At 43.4% G+C, this 17,222-nt stretch overlaps 1 protein-coding gene across 14 annotated transcripts in view; it reads left to right on the top strand.

The window, feature by feature from the left end:
• The window catches only part of tcf4 (transcription factor 4), a 224,354-nt gene that overhangs the window by 91,667 nt on the left and 115,465 nt on the right, over positions 1-17,222 (top strand). The gene's annotated exons all lie outside the window — the stretch shown is intronic.

Here is a 17,222-nt window from a genome sequence, read left to right as displayed (position 1 = left end):
TCTCAGCGTGCACGCGTGTGTGTTGGATGATCGCCGCGGATGCTCTCGGCCGTGGGATGAGGGATCATGAAGTAAAATCAGCCTCAGAGTCGACACGAGCACGCATGCGCGCACACATGCACAGCTCGACGCCGTGGGAACGTGTGAGCGCTTTCATTCCAGCGACCCCGATTTTGGCAGCACAATTTGTACGACTGTTGTTGTCAAATCCGCGGTGGTGACCTCATGAGGCAACCACGACAATGTTCGCCAATAACTGCAGGAGAATTTTAGGGATTTTCAAACCGTTTAAGTGTTCCGAACGCCGCATTTAAATGCAAAACATTTGAAGAGACTATAATCGATATGTTTAAGTGCTGAAAATCAAAGAGGGGTCTCATATAGAGATGAACCCAGCGAGACCTAACACCTGCATCAGCCACTCGTATCTGCTTTACAGAGATCCCTAATTACTCTCAGTTCTGCATTAACTTCACAGCTTTAGTTCAGTCTTGCCGCTCTCACGCTGTCACTTTCGACTGCAGGGTCGAAGCCGCTTTTAGCTCAGCGCCTCCACCTGCCTTCAAACCTGCTGCTAAGAGCCTCTGAAGCTGACGTCTGAAGCTGACGTCTGAAGCAGACGTTACCCGGCGTAACCAGTTAAGAAGAAGAGGGTTTGGAAACAGAGGGCTTGATTCCACCCTGGGATTGGTCCCTCTGACTACTCAAAGGATAGGGGGATTCCTAGAACAAATCTCTCACCTTCACAAGCACGCAGAAGCTTGAAGAGCGAAACAGGAAGTAAAGCGGACCGTGGAGTCTGGGGAAAGCGGTCCGTTTCCACTGGTGCCCATTTGAGGTCACTTTTACCCCAAACAAGTTCAAACCAGGACGGCCTAGCTGTTTGTTGAAAGATAGACCCCAGCGGTCAAATTTAAAGCACTTGTACTTTTTCATGGGGCTGCATGGTGGAGCAGTGGTTAGCGCTCTTGCCTCACAGTAAGAAGGGCTGTGGTTCAAGTCCCGGCTGGGGGGCCTGAACCAGAACACCAGTGGGGACCTTTCTGTGTGGAGTTTGCCTGTGTGGGTTTTCTCCTCCCACTGTCCAAAAACATGCTTCATGGGTTCATTGAATTAAATGAATTGAAGGTGAATTGAATACACTAAATTGTCTCTAGGTGTGACAATTGAGTGTATTCAATTCACCTTCAATTCCTTCAGTGTGAGTGTGCATGGGTGTGTGGTTGTGGCCCTGCGACAGACTGGTGACCTGTCCAGGGCGTCTCCTGCCTTCGCCCGTAAGTGGATAGGCTCCAGCAGCCCCGTGACCCCGAAAGGGAACAAACGGATTGAAAGAAGAATGAATTAATGAATGAATTCCTTTTCATCACACGTTTGGCCCACAGCAGAGATTCCAACAAGGACAAGTGTGCCGGCAGGAATCTGAATTAAAATCCAGCGTTGTCCGCTACAGATGGACAGACGTGGTTTTTATACGGCTGATACCAATTATGAGGAGTCAAGAGATGGATTATCATTCTTTTGAGCCGATATTCATTTGCAGTAGAAGTGAAAATATTGACATCAACATGAGAAATAATACAAACACTGACATTTAACTTTGTTTATTTAAAAAATGAGTAAATAAAAACAAACATGTAAACAGCTTATAGAAGTGCAGGGCTTAACAGGCTCAGCAGCATCCTTTTTTAAGTTAAATTAACAGTTCCCTGAAAGTTTTCCTAGTAAATAAAGTAAAAATGTCAACATAAATTAAATGATTTCTCTTTATGAAAAGGTCAAATAAATGCAAAAAAGGGCAGGAAATAGTTTTTATTCTTGTTTTATCTTCATTTGTCTACAACAAACAGCAGTGAGTCCATTTCTAGTTTTTGAAGGATGACATGAGTTGTGATGGTGGAGATCACGTTGTTCTCCGCTCTGCCTTTCATCCATGTCTGTAAATGATATCTATGTGAAACGGATGTTAAAGTGAGTATTAAAGGATGATGGGATCAGCTGTGATGGGTGGTTGACATACGCAGCAGAGTGACACTGAAGTCAGGGATGATGATGATGATGATGATCTCCCCTCCTCTCTTCCTCGTGCAGCTGTGTTCCCCTTCTCTCTCCAGCTGTTGCCAGCCACTTCCCTGCTCTCCCTGCCACACACACACACACACACACACACCTTTAGAGACAGTGTAATTATGGGAGGCGGGACGCTGGCTGGAGATCCATTAGAGCACATGAAAAAAAGGGACAGAGGCGCATAAATAAGGCAGAGAGAGGTGATTGATCAGTGAGGATTGCTTTCTTTCACGCTGGTGCACATGTGTGCTTATAGTTTGTGTGGTCATCCAGTGCAAAGAAAATGATGATAACAATCCAGTCCTTCATCGGATTCAAAGAAGATGCTAGCGATTGTACAGAAAGGATGGTAAAGGAGGCCCCAGAGGGCCCGGAAGGTTGCGTTGCGTGTCCCTGCTGCTCCGCTCCGACCGCGGCTCTGCTCCTGTGGCAGCAGACGCACTGCTAGGTGGAGCATTTCAGTTTTTTTGTGCACTCCCAGGAATGAGCCGTGTGAAGGCAGACGGCACTGCAGCCGCCGGTGCACACGGCAGGAGACGAGCCGTGGAAGTGTTTTAGCCACGGCGCACATTCTGCAGTGCTCGCTTCAAATCCCAGACTGATCGTCTGTGTGCTGCACGTCTGGAGTTTCCCTTGAGTGGTTCAGACGCGTGCGGCGCGGGAAGAGGCCGTGGCGTGAAGCAGATCCGCCTCGCTGTGCAGCAAAGCTCTGAAAAGGTTCCCTGCTGACCAGCTGAAGGATAAAATGGAGGTGAAGACAAAGCAGTCCTGCAGAACCCTTTCATCACACCCAAAAGTGGTTTTCTCAGAACAGTTTGGACTGTAAAAATATTAGAAAAACTGATCAATATTTGAAGCATATATGATGTACTGCATGCATTCCCTTTCTGTTTCACAGTTTTTTTTGCTATTTTGTGGATTTGTTTTGGTGCAGTTTTGCTTATTGTTTCTGACAGCACACCATCCTGATTGGCTGTAGATGACTGTCAATCAACCTCCTGTGTGCGGTGTCTGTACAGAATGCATTCATTTACCAAATACATTTTTATCATAATCCGTCCACTATTCTATAAAACTGAACTGATTTTCTGTGAAAGCTTGAACTTTGAGAGTTTGAACTAGAGAGAAAAGTGTGAAAATGCTCATATCTGTCTGATGAAATGACGTGTAGTGAGGAGTGTTGCAGCCTTAAAACGCCTATAATTCTATTTATTGGGGGTCATTTTTAGAATTTAACCCCCACAATAAACGTGTTTTTGGTTTTAATGCCAACAATGTTGATCGTCAGGTTGTTATACCATTGCTGTTCATGAAAGTAAACTCTTCCACACTTTCAGCTACTTCATCCATATTTGTTGCTAAATCACTACATTCCATAGGAAAGTTTCATTCTCTTCAGGAAATGTAGTTTTATGTTTGGTTTGCTTGATGACCTGAATGTGAATGTTCTCAGCACTAAAAACGAAACCCATCCTTCTGGTTTGTATCTTGACCTTAAGAACAAAAAACTTTTGAAAATCAGTCCAAAGAGTCCAAATAAATGAAAGTCAAAGTCTGAAGGTTTCATCCCAGGTTAGCCTGACGGACTGAAGCCGAGGAAAGGAGGGAACCAAGACGTTAACAGAGATCAGGACAAACTGGAAAAGAAGGCAGCTTATTTATTTCAGACTGAAAAGCAAACATGAAGAAAGATGAGGGAAGAATTCCTGATTGTTGTTCACAGTTTTGTCTGTTGTAGTCCTTGGCCTTTTTGAGCATTTTGTGATCCTTTATAATTTGCTGTCAGACTTTATCTTTATTTACCTTTTGTGGCAACCCTTGATATCCATTTTCTTAGTACAACTCTGTACTACACAGATTTTAAAATTATATTGTTATATCTTTTGTTTTTCTGCAAAATTCCCAAACATTGGGAGCAAACTGTTTTCATGTTTTACGACAAAAATAAAAGTATAGATAAAATATAAATATATGAAGGAAACAAATAGAACAAATTCAGGATCAAAACGACCTCAAAGGAACATCTTAGCTCGTCTCACCTCATCCCTGTCATCATCGGTTTCACATTTTGAAGAATTAGAATCTTATTCTACATGATCCACTTCATCAACATACTTCGCTCCATTCGTCACATTCATGGATTGTTTTGTGACTTCATGTTGTGCTGCCTCACGTATAGACGTGCTGTCAGAAACACGTCGGCAAGAAATGCAAAAAATACACAACTCTGTTTTCATTCAATCATAACTATGGAAAGAAAAACACAAACCGACTCAGGCGATACGTCATTCAGAAACACGACGACGGATGTGAACAATACTTTGATTGACAGCAGATCCCTTCACATTTCTGCCACGGCGCTAGCGCTCAGCATCATCCATCAAAGGAGACGTCGGCGTCTCCTTCAGGCCGTGGAGCGGCGAGCTCCTTACATGTGGGAGGGGCTACAGATGAAGCCATTTTGGGAAACTGTGGTTGGTGATTTTCCAGAGGAGCTGTTGATCCAACAATTCCACATGAGACACTCAACTTTGGATGAAACGTGTGACGCTGTGGGACGCTGTGGGACGCTGTGGGACCTCTGGTGGCGCCCGCTGTGCAGCGCCCAAGGCCGCTAGTTCCTACAAAGAAGCTCGTCGCCATCCGGTTGTTGGTCATGTGACTCATTTAGGTTTTAAAGAAGTGTTCCATTGCAGTTTTGTGTGATATTTCAATTTTACGCCTCAAAAACCACCTCCTCCCAGTTCAAAAACTCTTTTTTTAAATAAATGGGAGTTTATTCAAAATTGTTGTCGAGTTAATGTCGCAAATCCATTTCGCGACATTTTACAGTCAGTGGCACAAAAGACGTAGACCTCTGGGTCTTCTGTGACGTCTGAACAACTTCAGACATTTAAACTTAAAGGACTCTGTCATTCATGTGTCAGAACTCTAATGTTTGTTTAAAATCCTAAATTTCAAAAGCTGAACTTATTAAAATTGTAACTTCATTATGAATGAAAACTATCTCGGGGGGGGGGGGGGGGGGGGGCATTGCTTTGTCATTAAAAACAGAGTCACTGAACGCACCGATGTGTTTGGGGGCTACTGAGGGTTTGCTTCCCTCATCTGAATGTCATGAGGTTGAAGGAGGCGGGGCTAAGGGCAGGGATGCCCAGTTTAGTCTACTTTAGTGTTTTCCTATTGAATTTGATGTTTTCATGATCATTATGAGTTTATGTTTACTCTACAATCACAGGTACGAAGCTCAGTGAGACAATGGACATAAAATGGAACTGAATTGAAGAAACTCAAAGCTCTGTGGTTCTGATTTTTATTTGATTGTGGTTGTTTGGATTTAAGGTTTTCTGACCCTAAAAGTTTAAAAGCTTTTGGTTTTCAGAAAGCCTTTACTGTCCGTCACATAGAAATGGCTGTTTTTCCTCATTGGTTGTCACTCCTGCGTCTTTCTCTGCTGTCGTGCTCTGCGGTCACCGGGTAGAAAAGCTCCTGGCTGATCTGCATCTCACCGGTGACTGTAGTTTGAGTTTGATGTCGGCGCTCAGATGCTCCCCCCTCTCCTCCCTGGTTTCGTCCATCCGTCTCCTCCCCATCCCTCGCTGTGTGGTGTCAGGTGGGGTCTGCCCTGCTGTGATGGCGCCGCTCCGATCGCCGCTCCTCCGCGCTGTGTGGGAGCAGATATGTCATTATTTAGCAGCCAGGTGGCTGCGCTGAAATCACAGGGAACACATCAGCGCTGCGATGCGGCTCCCACATGCGCCGCCGCTATAGGTTACTGCTCATATTACAGCTGTCCAGGTGTTCGGGAGCTGTCGCATTTGTCTAAATACGGGGGATGAGGGTGGAGGAAGAGGATGGGGAGGTGCATCAATGATGGCAGGAGAACAGAGGAGGAAGAGGAGGGCTCCAAAGTAAGAGAAGAAAGTTTGGAGTTCAAGTTAATTTAAAAAAAAACTTCCACTAACCTAATCCACCTAACACAAGAAAATAGTAGTAGATGATTAGCAAGAAATGACTACTGTTCCTCTTTTTATAGTTTAGTTGGGAGAAAAACTATTCAGGCAAATGAAGGTTAGCAGAAGCTCCAAACTCTGGCAAATTGAAAAAGAAAAAGCACTTTAACTCATGTTTTCTTTTCCAGCCACTATGCTTAGAATTCAAACAGAATCTGAGCATTTTCAGATTTATTCTAGATTACGTAATTCACAGTTTTTCAAATAAATCCTAGAAATATCCAAACCTTAGCAGATGTGGCTCTGCACCAGACGAAATCAAAATAAATGCAAAATTTCCCGTAAAGAAAACAGAAAGAGCAAATACTGAAGGAAACCGAGTGCAAAGAAATGAAGCAGAGAGGATGAGAACAGAAACAGAAACAAGCTAAAGAGCAAAAATAACCTAACTGGGCTGGAGGAGGCGACACGGCAGAGATGATCCGACAGCCAGGACAGTGACAGGCAGAAATGCCGATGTAGTCTGAACCCTTTGACCCCTCCAGTCTGACAGCCCCTGACCCGGCGTTCACCTCTGCAGGGTTGCCCTCCTGCTCCTCCTCTCCTCGCCACGAGGAGCGTTCAGGTCTGTACTTGCAGAGAACAAGTCTGAACCTGAAGCAGCGAGCAGACTTAGACAGAGAAAGGTCGTCTGCAGACGGAGGCTGCATGCTTTCCGGTGGAGCTGGTGTCTCTGCGGTCACATGATGACAGCCATGCTGGACTTCATCGTTTGAAAACCGACTCCAATTATTTCTCACCTGCTTTAAACTGGATTGGTGTTTTTTCAGTGTCTCAGCAGCTCTGAATGCTGCCTGGCTGTGTGGATACTTTACACAGAAAATTCAGTTATTTATAGATCGGCAGTCAAACGGCTTAACTGGTTAATTATTTTAAAAAATATATACTTAATAAGAAGACAAAGACTGAGAGGCATGTCTTGCATTCTTCCTGCCGTTTGCTGCTAAAACCAAGGATTATTTTTCATTGATTGAATGCTATAAAGCCCTCAACCCATTGTTTTCCTGTTTCTCTTTCTTTATTCTAGTATCTTCCTCCAGTTTTTGCCGCTTAACTCCTCCTACAATGTTTCATCTATTTCAAACATCCAACTATTCAAATGTTCAGATCTTTCAGCTTTTTCCAGCTGTGACTTTTGCTCCTTCAAATCCTTGAACTTTTCCAGATATTCCTGGATTTCTGCCTCCATAGAAACACATGGGAATCCTTGGTGCAGAAGCTCGCTGATTCGATTTTTCATAAAAAATATCGTTTTTGTTATTGTGCTGTTTTCACTTTATTTATGGTCAACTTGGATCATTTCTTCATTTAATTCTTTCATTCTTTTGTTTTTTTTGCCAGTTATTACCTTTTAAGTTTCATTTACATTCAGCAATGCAGCATTCAATCTGCATTTTCTTCTGAGCTCCTTCTAGTTCATTTTTTTCTCCTGATTTCAAACATAACCAAAAAGTGCACATAAACGCATTTAGAGAAGGACTGATGGAGGAGATAACAACTGTATTAGGCCAACATGGCTACTGTTAGTACTTCCTACATCCTTTCGGTCTATCAGCACTCTGCAATACAGTTTTTCAAAGCAGTTTTATTTTTGGCAAATAAAGTTTCCAATGAACACAAACACACAAAAAGGATCAGAGTATTTACGCAACAACTGAGGATTTGGAGACCTTAAGGAGCCTGTTTATTCTAAAAAATGCTTGCATTTTTTTATTCAAACACACTAAAAAATGTCAGTTCATTCACTCATTCCGCACGAGAAAGAACAGATTTTTTTACAGGGATTATCGGGAATAATCCCGATGAAACTGATCCAGAGAGGTGCGACCGTGGATCAGGTTCTGCCATCTTCACGCCGAACCACTGAGATCTCATGCAGGAGGATTCCAGAAGCAAACTGTCATCCCTCAACATGAAAATCCCAACATTATCCTGAAAAATCCAATGAAATTTTCCCTGTTTAGTCAGAAGTTGTTGCCTGAAACATTCTGATCCCTTTGAGTTCTGACAGTTGTCTGCATGTAGATGCATCCATAAAAATAGAAATTCAAATGGCAGGTAAAGGTCACAGGTTCAGCTCCACCTTTTAACCGTCTTTCTAAATCCGTGTGAAAAACCTCAGAGTTTTTTCTCCCACTTTTCATCACAAATGTGGTGATTTTTGAGGGTGAATCTAGTATTTGAAAGCATCCCCCTGTTCGGATGCGCATTGTTCTCCTCCATGTTGGGCGTTCTATGTGAGACAACAACAGTCCACAGCGTGGCTCTCATTGTTCTGCACTTTAATACTTCTACATTGTGCCGCTAATTCAGAATTTCACACCGTTTCTCCCGTTGCTACGTCACTCTTTGTGTTTGTGCATCATTCCGCCTCCACCCCAAAGACAAGAGAGAAACGTGGTAAATCCACCTCTAAGAACCTTTTTAGTTCTACATTAGCAGTCGTCATCTGTCTCCAGAACAATACTCAAACCCAATTTACAGCTACAACTGGAGCCTCCTTTGTTTACACAGCAGCTAAACATTGTCCCGTCCATAATGGACTCCAAACAAAGAGTCAGGCTTTTAGTTGTAGGTAATCCTGAATGTTTTACATATTTTCCCCCTCGTTTCTGTTGTGCTTTATTGTCTCGGGAGCATAATTGGGGTGTGCTGTTTCCTTCATTTGTTTTGGGTTTTAGGAGGAACACGGGCTGAGTGCCTCATGGATGTAACTCCAGATGCTTTTTCGTCCAAGATATTTGCGGAAGTGCCGCCCGAAATCCCCGAGACAAAGACTGCAGATATGCCGGGGAAAACTCTAAACCCTGGGAAGAATCGAATCATCTGAAACTGCTGTTCAGCAGCACTTATGAAACAAAGCTGGGAGTTTAAAGCAGAAATGGGTGGATGTCTGCAAATGAAAACGGCATCAAAGCGGCGCTCCGCCACCCACTGCGTTTCAGGTGCCACGTTCCCGACTCCAGATGAGAGCAAAATAAAAACAGATTGATAAATTCATGGATGGCAAAGTTGCCAAATCGAGACAAACCCCGACCAAAGTGAACGGAGGGGGAAAAGAGGAAAAAAAAGTAGGAGGGGTGGATGGATGGATGGATGGATGGATGGATGGTGGTGGGGGGAGATTTGGGGCTCTAATGCCAGCCTTATGCGTCTTTTAGTCGTTTCTGCCGTCGGGGCTTGGCACGGGTGCAGCGCTGTCACCGAGCCAACAAAAATCTGCAGTGCCTGCCGCATTTCAGCAGCCCTGTTTTGTCTGAGCCCAACACACACACACACACACGTACGACAAAAACACACACCGACCGGCGCTCGGCGCTGCGATGTCTTCCTTCACAGAACCCGTGCTGCTTGGCGTGAAAAATTCACCCGCAAAGAGTCAAATGAAATGACAGCAAGGATGCATTTTCACTCAAACGTTGGAGCCGCGGCGTCCGTGGCGGTTTGGTCTGCGGTGGGCCCAGTTTGTCGCCTCGCCGTTGTTTGTTCTGTTTGCGGGTTGATGCCAGAATGGAGGAGGGGTGAAGGAGTGTAATGGGGGGGGCTCCTCAGCATCTCATTCACAGGATCAGATAGAAAAGCTTCACTTTAAGCCTTGTGCTACCTGGTGGGGTCCAGATGACCCCACTCCCAACGTGCCTCCGAGGCACGTTGGGAGTGGGGTCATCTGGACCCCACCAGGTAGCACAAGGGTTAACCTTCATTCACCTGCATCTTCTTGATTGCAAAACCCCCCTTTTATTTGGAGTGTTTTCAGCCCCCCCCCCATCTTTTAATTTGAGCGTCGATGCACTGGTGATAATTCCTCTGAGCGCTCCGAGGCCGTTTTAACACCGAGGCAGTTTGTGACGCTGCCCCTGTTAGCGAAAAGCTCCCATGATTCATCAGTGCCAGGAATCTCGACGTAGCGCTCAGCGGGGAGCAGCTACTATTAGTACTGCGGTGGGAGCAGCCGGTGACTGAGCGGCTTCTCTGCCTACCAGGAATATTTGGTTAGCTCAGAGCATCCAGCAGACACACACACACACACACACACACACAGGTTAGCATTAGCGGTGTTAGCGGCTTGGTTGGAGGAAAACTGCAACTTTTTCCTGAAAGCTACTTGACCTTTCTGTCAGAGTTTGAAGTGTCTTCCTGATGAGCGAGGATTTTCACCGTTTGTATGTAGGGATGAACAAAGTGTTTACTCTGCACTTTAAATTACATTATTAATATTATGTATTTGTATTTTAGTGTTTTAAAACCTCTGTGGCTGACAGTTCATCATAAAAAAAACAATAATTTCTTTAAACGGCATGATTAGATGCACAGGTGACTGGCATCACTCATATTTGTGTTTTTCTGCAGTAATAAAAACTCCCCCCATGCATGGGAAGCTGAGACACACTAACACTGCTGTAAATAAAAGAATTAAATACTTTTTAATTAAATACTGGTACTTCATCAATAACATGATCCAATCATTTTTGGTTTTGATAATAAACCAATTCCAGTCCAATTTTCTCAATGTCAGAAAAAATCAAACAGTAGTCTTTTTTTTCAAACAATATTTTTTTATTATTAATGCATTTTAGAATTTTAAACATAATAATATTCCATTGTCAGAGTGATGTCGACTAAGTAGACTGGTTAGGACGTTGTTATAAAAATAACACTTTGAAGGAAACTTGTCATTGATCACTGATCGTCCTGGACTTTCTTTCTTTATGTCATAATATAGTTTCATGCCCTCAGACGTACCTGCAGCCTCTGGGGACCAGCATGCACTGCTGCGGTGGATAGAAACCCAAAACGCTCTGCCGGTCCCACGATTCGGTTTCAACCTCCGGTTTTTGGGTTTTGTTTTAGTCAAATATATAATTTTGTGTTAAAAAACATCAAGAAAAAAATTCAGAAAAATCCTTTTCATAAAATGTGTTAATAAGAAATAATATTAAAAAAAAAAACATTTCATTTGTCTCATCCTAAGCCTGTATTAAAATAAAATGGTAAACCTTAAAATTTAACACAGCAACGTGAAAACATGCTGCTATGCTGTAGCGATGCAACAATCGGGTTCAACGGTGCAGACTGTGTCCACTCAGGCTGAACTCTCAGACAAATATAAAAAGGCTAATCTGCTGTTACTTTGATATTAATAACAAATAGATTAGTCATTTTTTGTAGCAATAATTGAAGATGTTCTTCTCCATATGAAATGAAGTATTCAGCCAGAGGAGGGTGGCTTCCTCAGCTGAGCATGGAAGGTGGCAGATGTGAGCTGCACGCCACGTCTCTCCACTTGTCCTCGTATACGTTCATCTGTTGTTTGATGCATTCGCTCGCCCCGGTGCCAGGGAATCAGCGCCTGCTGGGACGGCGGGGGGTCGCGGTGGTGGAGCGTGCGGAGTGGGAGGTTGTCTGTCAGCCGAAGGTTCATCATCGACCATCGTCTGTGAAATTCGTGTTGATCTTCGCTTAAAAATGTTAGACGGCGCGCAGGAAGTCTAGGAATAAATAAATGACTTCAAATCCGGAAGCGGAGCAAGGTTTAGACGTTAGAGTGTGTGTTTGTGTGTTCCCTTATGTGTGCGGTGTGTGTGTGTGTGTGTGGCTACCTCTCCGACTTTGTAGAAACTTTTGGACCGGTGCCCAGTGGTGTCATGGAAACGCTCGAATCGCTCAGAATGATTCATGACTGCACACTCCAACCCTCCCCCATTTCACACACATACACACACACAACACAACACAACACAACGATGAGGAGGAGGGAGTTTAACCCTCCTTTTATCCATCTTTTTCCATATCACTTTTTCACCTCTGCTATTATTTCCCTTCTCGTCAAATGGCAGCGTCAGTCAAACGCTGAGGCAGACGTCGGTGGGAAGCGTTTGCTTCTCAGTCTTAGGAAACCTTGATGTGTGGCTCAACCTCGGGGGGCGTGCCGATGCTGAGCGACCACTTCAACAAAATCATTTTCTTCATTTTTTTTTCTTCTTTTCTCTGTTTTTGCTTTTTGTTTTCTTGCTGTCACACAAATCTGCAATGAAACTGGGACGTGGTGGCCAAAAAAGGCTCGTCAATTCCTGACAAATAAACGACAGAAAACAAGCAGAAGCTCCTGAAACACCTGCACATTACCACTGACTTCTTTATCATACGGGATTTAGGTAAAGACGATAAGGTTTTAAAAGACAGCGGTGCTTCTGAGAAGCAGGTGTACAGATAGACCATAAGCCGTACACACTGACCTTGAGTTGGGGTTCTTCTGTGGAAGCAAAAAGCACAGCGTACATAAAAGGTTTGTGTTTGCCTAAATGAATGCCGTCTGATCCAGAACCCTGTTAAGAGCCAGTTGGGTCAACACTAACCGTCTAAGGACCGGCGTGTGTGGCGATCCCATCATCATGTGGGCCGGATTAATGTGAGCACAACTGATCAAAGACATGCAGTCAATGCTACATTTATTTCTCAGTCAGTTTGAAAATCTGTGATTGTGAGAAGAAATCTGCATTTATTCTAGTTTCTTCCACCATTTTTGACGCTTAACTCCTACAATTTTTCATCTATTTTAACCATTCAACTATTCAAATGTTCAGCTCTTTCAGCTTTTTCCAGCTGTGAATTTTGGTCCTTCAAATCCTTGAACTTTTCCAGATACTCCATTGAAACACATGGGGAATCCTTGGTGTAGAAGCTCGCTGGTTCGATACCCGGCTCTAGCATTTTTCACAAACATATCTTTTTTGTTATTGTGCTTTTAAACTTTATTTATGATCAACTTTGATCATTTCTTTCTTAATTAGATTTTTTTTGTGCCAATTATTATTCATTTTCATTCAGCAGGACATCATTCAACCTGCAGTTTCTTCTGGAAACGCAGCTCCTTCTAGTTAGAGTTGTTTTTAAGTGAAAGGCAACATGGGTAATCGTGTTTTAAATCTCTCTTCTTTGGCGTGTCAAACATGCATGCAGCCATGTCAGGTCTTTTCTTTCATTTTAAATGAATACGTATATTTAATGTAAATCAAATATCTAATTGTTTCTATTTTTAAATCATTTGGAAAAACAGTTTTTCACATTTAAATTCACAGTCATGAGTGGTTTACCTTTTTATGGTTATTCATGGAATCTCCAGCTGACAAAAGGCTCTATTTCTGTTAGACTGATTACATTTAAAAATGGGATCATTTTTTTGTCAAATGTCATACTTATTAAATTTTGCTATTTTTGGGTCGGATTTCCCAGAATGGGTGACAGTGAAGGTACCTGGAGAACATGAAGGTGTCCCTCATGATGAGAGCGCGGCGCTTCCTGTCGGCTCCCGGCGTGTAATGGAGCTGATTTGTGTTTGTGTCAGAGTCTGTGCCGCGGATCAGCAGGGATTTGGTGCTCCTGGCTCACCAACTTCTCAATGGCCTTTATTCAGCAGAGTGGGCTGAACAAAAACCCCTCCTCCACGTTCTGCATCTCAGCTGTCGGCACACTGACCAAGCGAGCCGCTTAGGCCCCTCCCCATCGCCAGTAAGCCTCTTCATAGTGGCGTCTGGGAGAGAAAAGTCATCGCTCTTTGAACACGTGGTGGTGGAGGTCAGCAGGAGCTCTAACCTCCGAAGTCTTCCTGTCTGAGCTGCTTTCCAGCTCTGAGGCCTTTCAGCACCAGAGGAAATCATTCTTTTCTTTTTCTGTTGTTGAAGTAGGAGGAAGTAGAATCCTGTTGCGGTTGGTTTCCGTGTGTGGTCAATTCAGGCCAATCAGCTGTTAGATTTGTAGCCGTCAGCCACAAACCCAAACAGCAGCTTCTATAGAAAAGAGAAGTAATCTTCAAGTTGCCTTGGGATCTTGTGTTTTTTATCTTGATGGATATTTTCTCCGTTTCCCGGAACGGCGAGAAGCTGCTTTTGTTAGATGGATCAAAGAAGCGCCGTTCTGTTGACAGAACGTCTTTTGGATCCTCTTGAAAGGTCTTCACCGTACAATTGTGTGAGAAAGCGTCGCCTTCAGGACTTTACGGTGATCTGTGCCGACTGAGACCGGCAGCTCTTCCTCCGGTCACTGTGTGACGTTTGGCTGCAGCACACAAACTCCAGTACACACCAGAACAAACATTAGCTTTGTTCCTAGGAGCCATTAGGTTCCTTGGATTTTAATGTTTGTCAAGCTAACACATCGGGCAGATGTTAAGTTATTTTGTCCCCTTCTTTCTTTCTCATTAGGCAAAGACTTTTTTACCCATCAAACCAGATTTTGATGTGAAAACAAATTCGGTTAAAGTGAAAACATATCTGAAAATGAGCTAAATGTGCTTCTAGATCAGAAAATGAAAATTAATTTACGATTGTCTTCCTTGTGCTTTCTGTCTGATCCAAAGGCTGAAAATAATTACAAAGAAAAAAACCAACATTTTTCTAAATATTTACTTTTTTTTATCCTTTGCTGCTTCTTTTACAAACAATTCTCCAAAAATTTTTTTTCCTATCTTCTCAAAAATATAGACTTCAATTACATGGGCATAATTGAAGAGAAATGTTATACAATTTATTTTTCAAAGGATGCATTTTCAGATATAAAGGACTTTTTTTAATAAATAACCATATTGCTTTTATCATTAATAGACTCTTGGCTCAGAAGGCTTTCTTCGCTTGGAGGCTTTGAAATGAAACGCTCGCTTCCTGCGAGTGCGGGTGTGTGTGTGTGTGCGTGCGCTCAGCGGCGTCCGCTGACAGGGTGTGTGTCCTCCTGGCTGACCCTTCCCATCGTGCTTTGCTCCCTCCCATCGCTGCTCTTTCTTGAAGAGACAAATTAAAATAGCAGGGATTTTTGTTTGTGTGTGTAAAACATGAGCTGAGCCTGCAGAGATGGTGGAGGGCAAGAGGCCACCGTGTTGGGGCAAAAACAAAAGAGCCAGGGCTGGAAGGCTGGTAAAGCCTCCATGCGCAGCGGCCGTGTCATATTTGCAGGTATTTCTGCAGCGAGGTCATCGCTGTAGCTGAGCGATGCTAAAACACATGAAAAATCAGTTTCACACATGGGGGGCTAGTGCGCTCACATTTTTACCACGGTGTCGAAAAAAAACAATAACCATGAACAGAAACATTCTGCTAAATTTGGGGTGTTTTTAAATGTTGTCAGACCAAATTATTGAATAATAAAAGAATAATTGAGGTTCTAACTGAAAGTACTAAATGTGACTAAAGGCTTTTCTTCTCACAAAGGCCAGACGGAGCCAGAAGGAAAAGCTGTATTTTCCCCAAATAAAAAATTAAACATTCACAGAATAAAACCTACCTGTTTTTGCTCAGTCTGTCCTCTTTGAATTTAGATGAGGGCTTTTTTTTTTTTACAGCTGCTGCATTAGGAGGAAATAAAAATCATGAGGATTTTTTGTTATTGCATCCTGAGATGGAAGTCTTACATTTTCTCCTTCGTGCGCCGCTGAATGTATAAAACACTCCAGGTATTTATCCGCGTAAATGGAGGGCTGCTCGACTGGGTATTTTATTTACGGCTGCTGTGCCAGAAGGCATGAAACTCGTGCCAACGCTGGCCCTCCTCCATTTTAAACTCCCGCAACCAGACAGACATCATGTGACGGGCGGATTCGATCAGCAGGCGCAAACGCCACAATATGGCCTTTTATGTTTTCTTATTTCCTTATAGCAAAAAAATCTTACCAAGCTTTGAGATTATTTATTACATATTTTCTTTCACTGGCTGCTTTTTTTTTTTGCAGCCTTTAATACAAAAGTCAGAGTAAAAATGTTTTTAAGCCTAATTTTACAGATAATTCCTGCTTCCCAATGTTAAAGTAAATCCAGTAAATTAGGTCAGAGTAAAAATGTACGATGAAAAAATCTTTTTGGTAAAAAAAAAAACAAGCTTTCTTTTACAGTTTCGTATTTTGATGCCCTTACAGGCCTGTAAGCCTGGACCCGTCACAATAAATTGAGCATTTTTCTGTGGTCAAGAGAGTTTTGACACAAAAAGACGTGTGATAAAAATAATATTCTTCCATGCATGCGTGCATGTTGTGCATAGATCTATTTTGCTCCGAAGCACATCTGCTCTGTGGTTTATTTTGGAGTGCAAGGATGGTAGCATCCATAACTGTGTCTGTAGATGGAACATATCTTCACGTGCGCGCGCGTGCATCTTCACCACTAATTTCCTGTACTTTGAGTGAGTGTGTGTGTGTGTGTGTGGTGGGGGGGGGGGGAGGGGGTCTTTGTACGTGTGCCAAACCGGTCCAGCTGGCATCAGTTGTAGCTGAAGCCGAGGCCGCTATATATCGGTTGTGTGCGCATACACACACACACACACACACACACAGTCCACCACATTTTTATTCTGTGCGCCTGTAATTATCAACCTCTTCTGCATCGACTACCATGCTGGCACGTATTCAGCGGCGGTCCGTCCAGGCCCCATTCCAGCTCTGCACCACGTCCACACTTCATTTCTTCTCCACACACTCTTGTTCTAAAAACCCCTCCGTCTCATCTGGTACGGCTGCATCTGCAGCACAATGTAATTACACACTAGCTGTAGTTTGATATTTAGATTGGCTGCAGATTTAAGGTTTCATCCAAAAAGGAAGGTCTGCGCGGTAAAAATAGTGGTGGAAGGAGGAGAGAGCCGGAGCAGGAGCTTTGTCGTCTCCACACAGCAGCCGGCGTGGCGTTGTTTGGAACTCGCCAGACATTTGTCACAGGGAGAAACACCTGGGTATGCCTGCTAGAATGCCTCACCTGCCACAGAGACCTCACCTCCTTGTCATGCGGTTATCAGTCGCTGGCTGTCATTGAAAGAGGCAAACACGCTGCTGCAAAGACGTATAAAAGCCGTACGTCAGGTGTTTGCTCGGCTCCCAGGAACACAACACTCCCAACAATCTCTGTAGGAAACACATCTTGGTCTTTCTTGATTTTATTTATTCATTTTGATTCTTTTTTATTTTATTCTTATTTTTTTAAACTTGTGCCATTTCTATGAAGGTATTCAGTGATCTTCAAACATCACGGTTTTGTACATAAACTTGGATATTCAGCATTTAAATCGTGTTGTTTTATTCACAGTTATAGACTGTTTGTTGTGTTCTGTCTTTTTCCCGCCTAACACGCTGAGCCAGAGTGCACCGGCGCTAACGCTCTCTTC

The sequence above is a fragment of the Oryzias latipes genome, chromosome 12 (assembly GCF_053564925.1).
Source record: "Oryzias latipes strain Hd-rR chromosome 12, Olatipes_Hd-rR_3.1".
Lineage (NCBI taxonomy): Eukaryota > Metazoa > Chordata > Actinopteri > Beloniformes > Adrianichthyidae > Oryzias > Oryzias latipes.
This window is presented reverse-complemented; position numbering and strand designations above follow the sequence as displayed.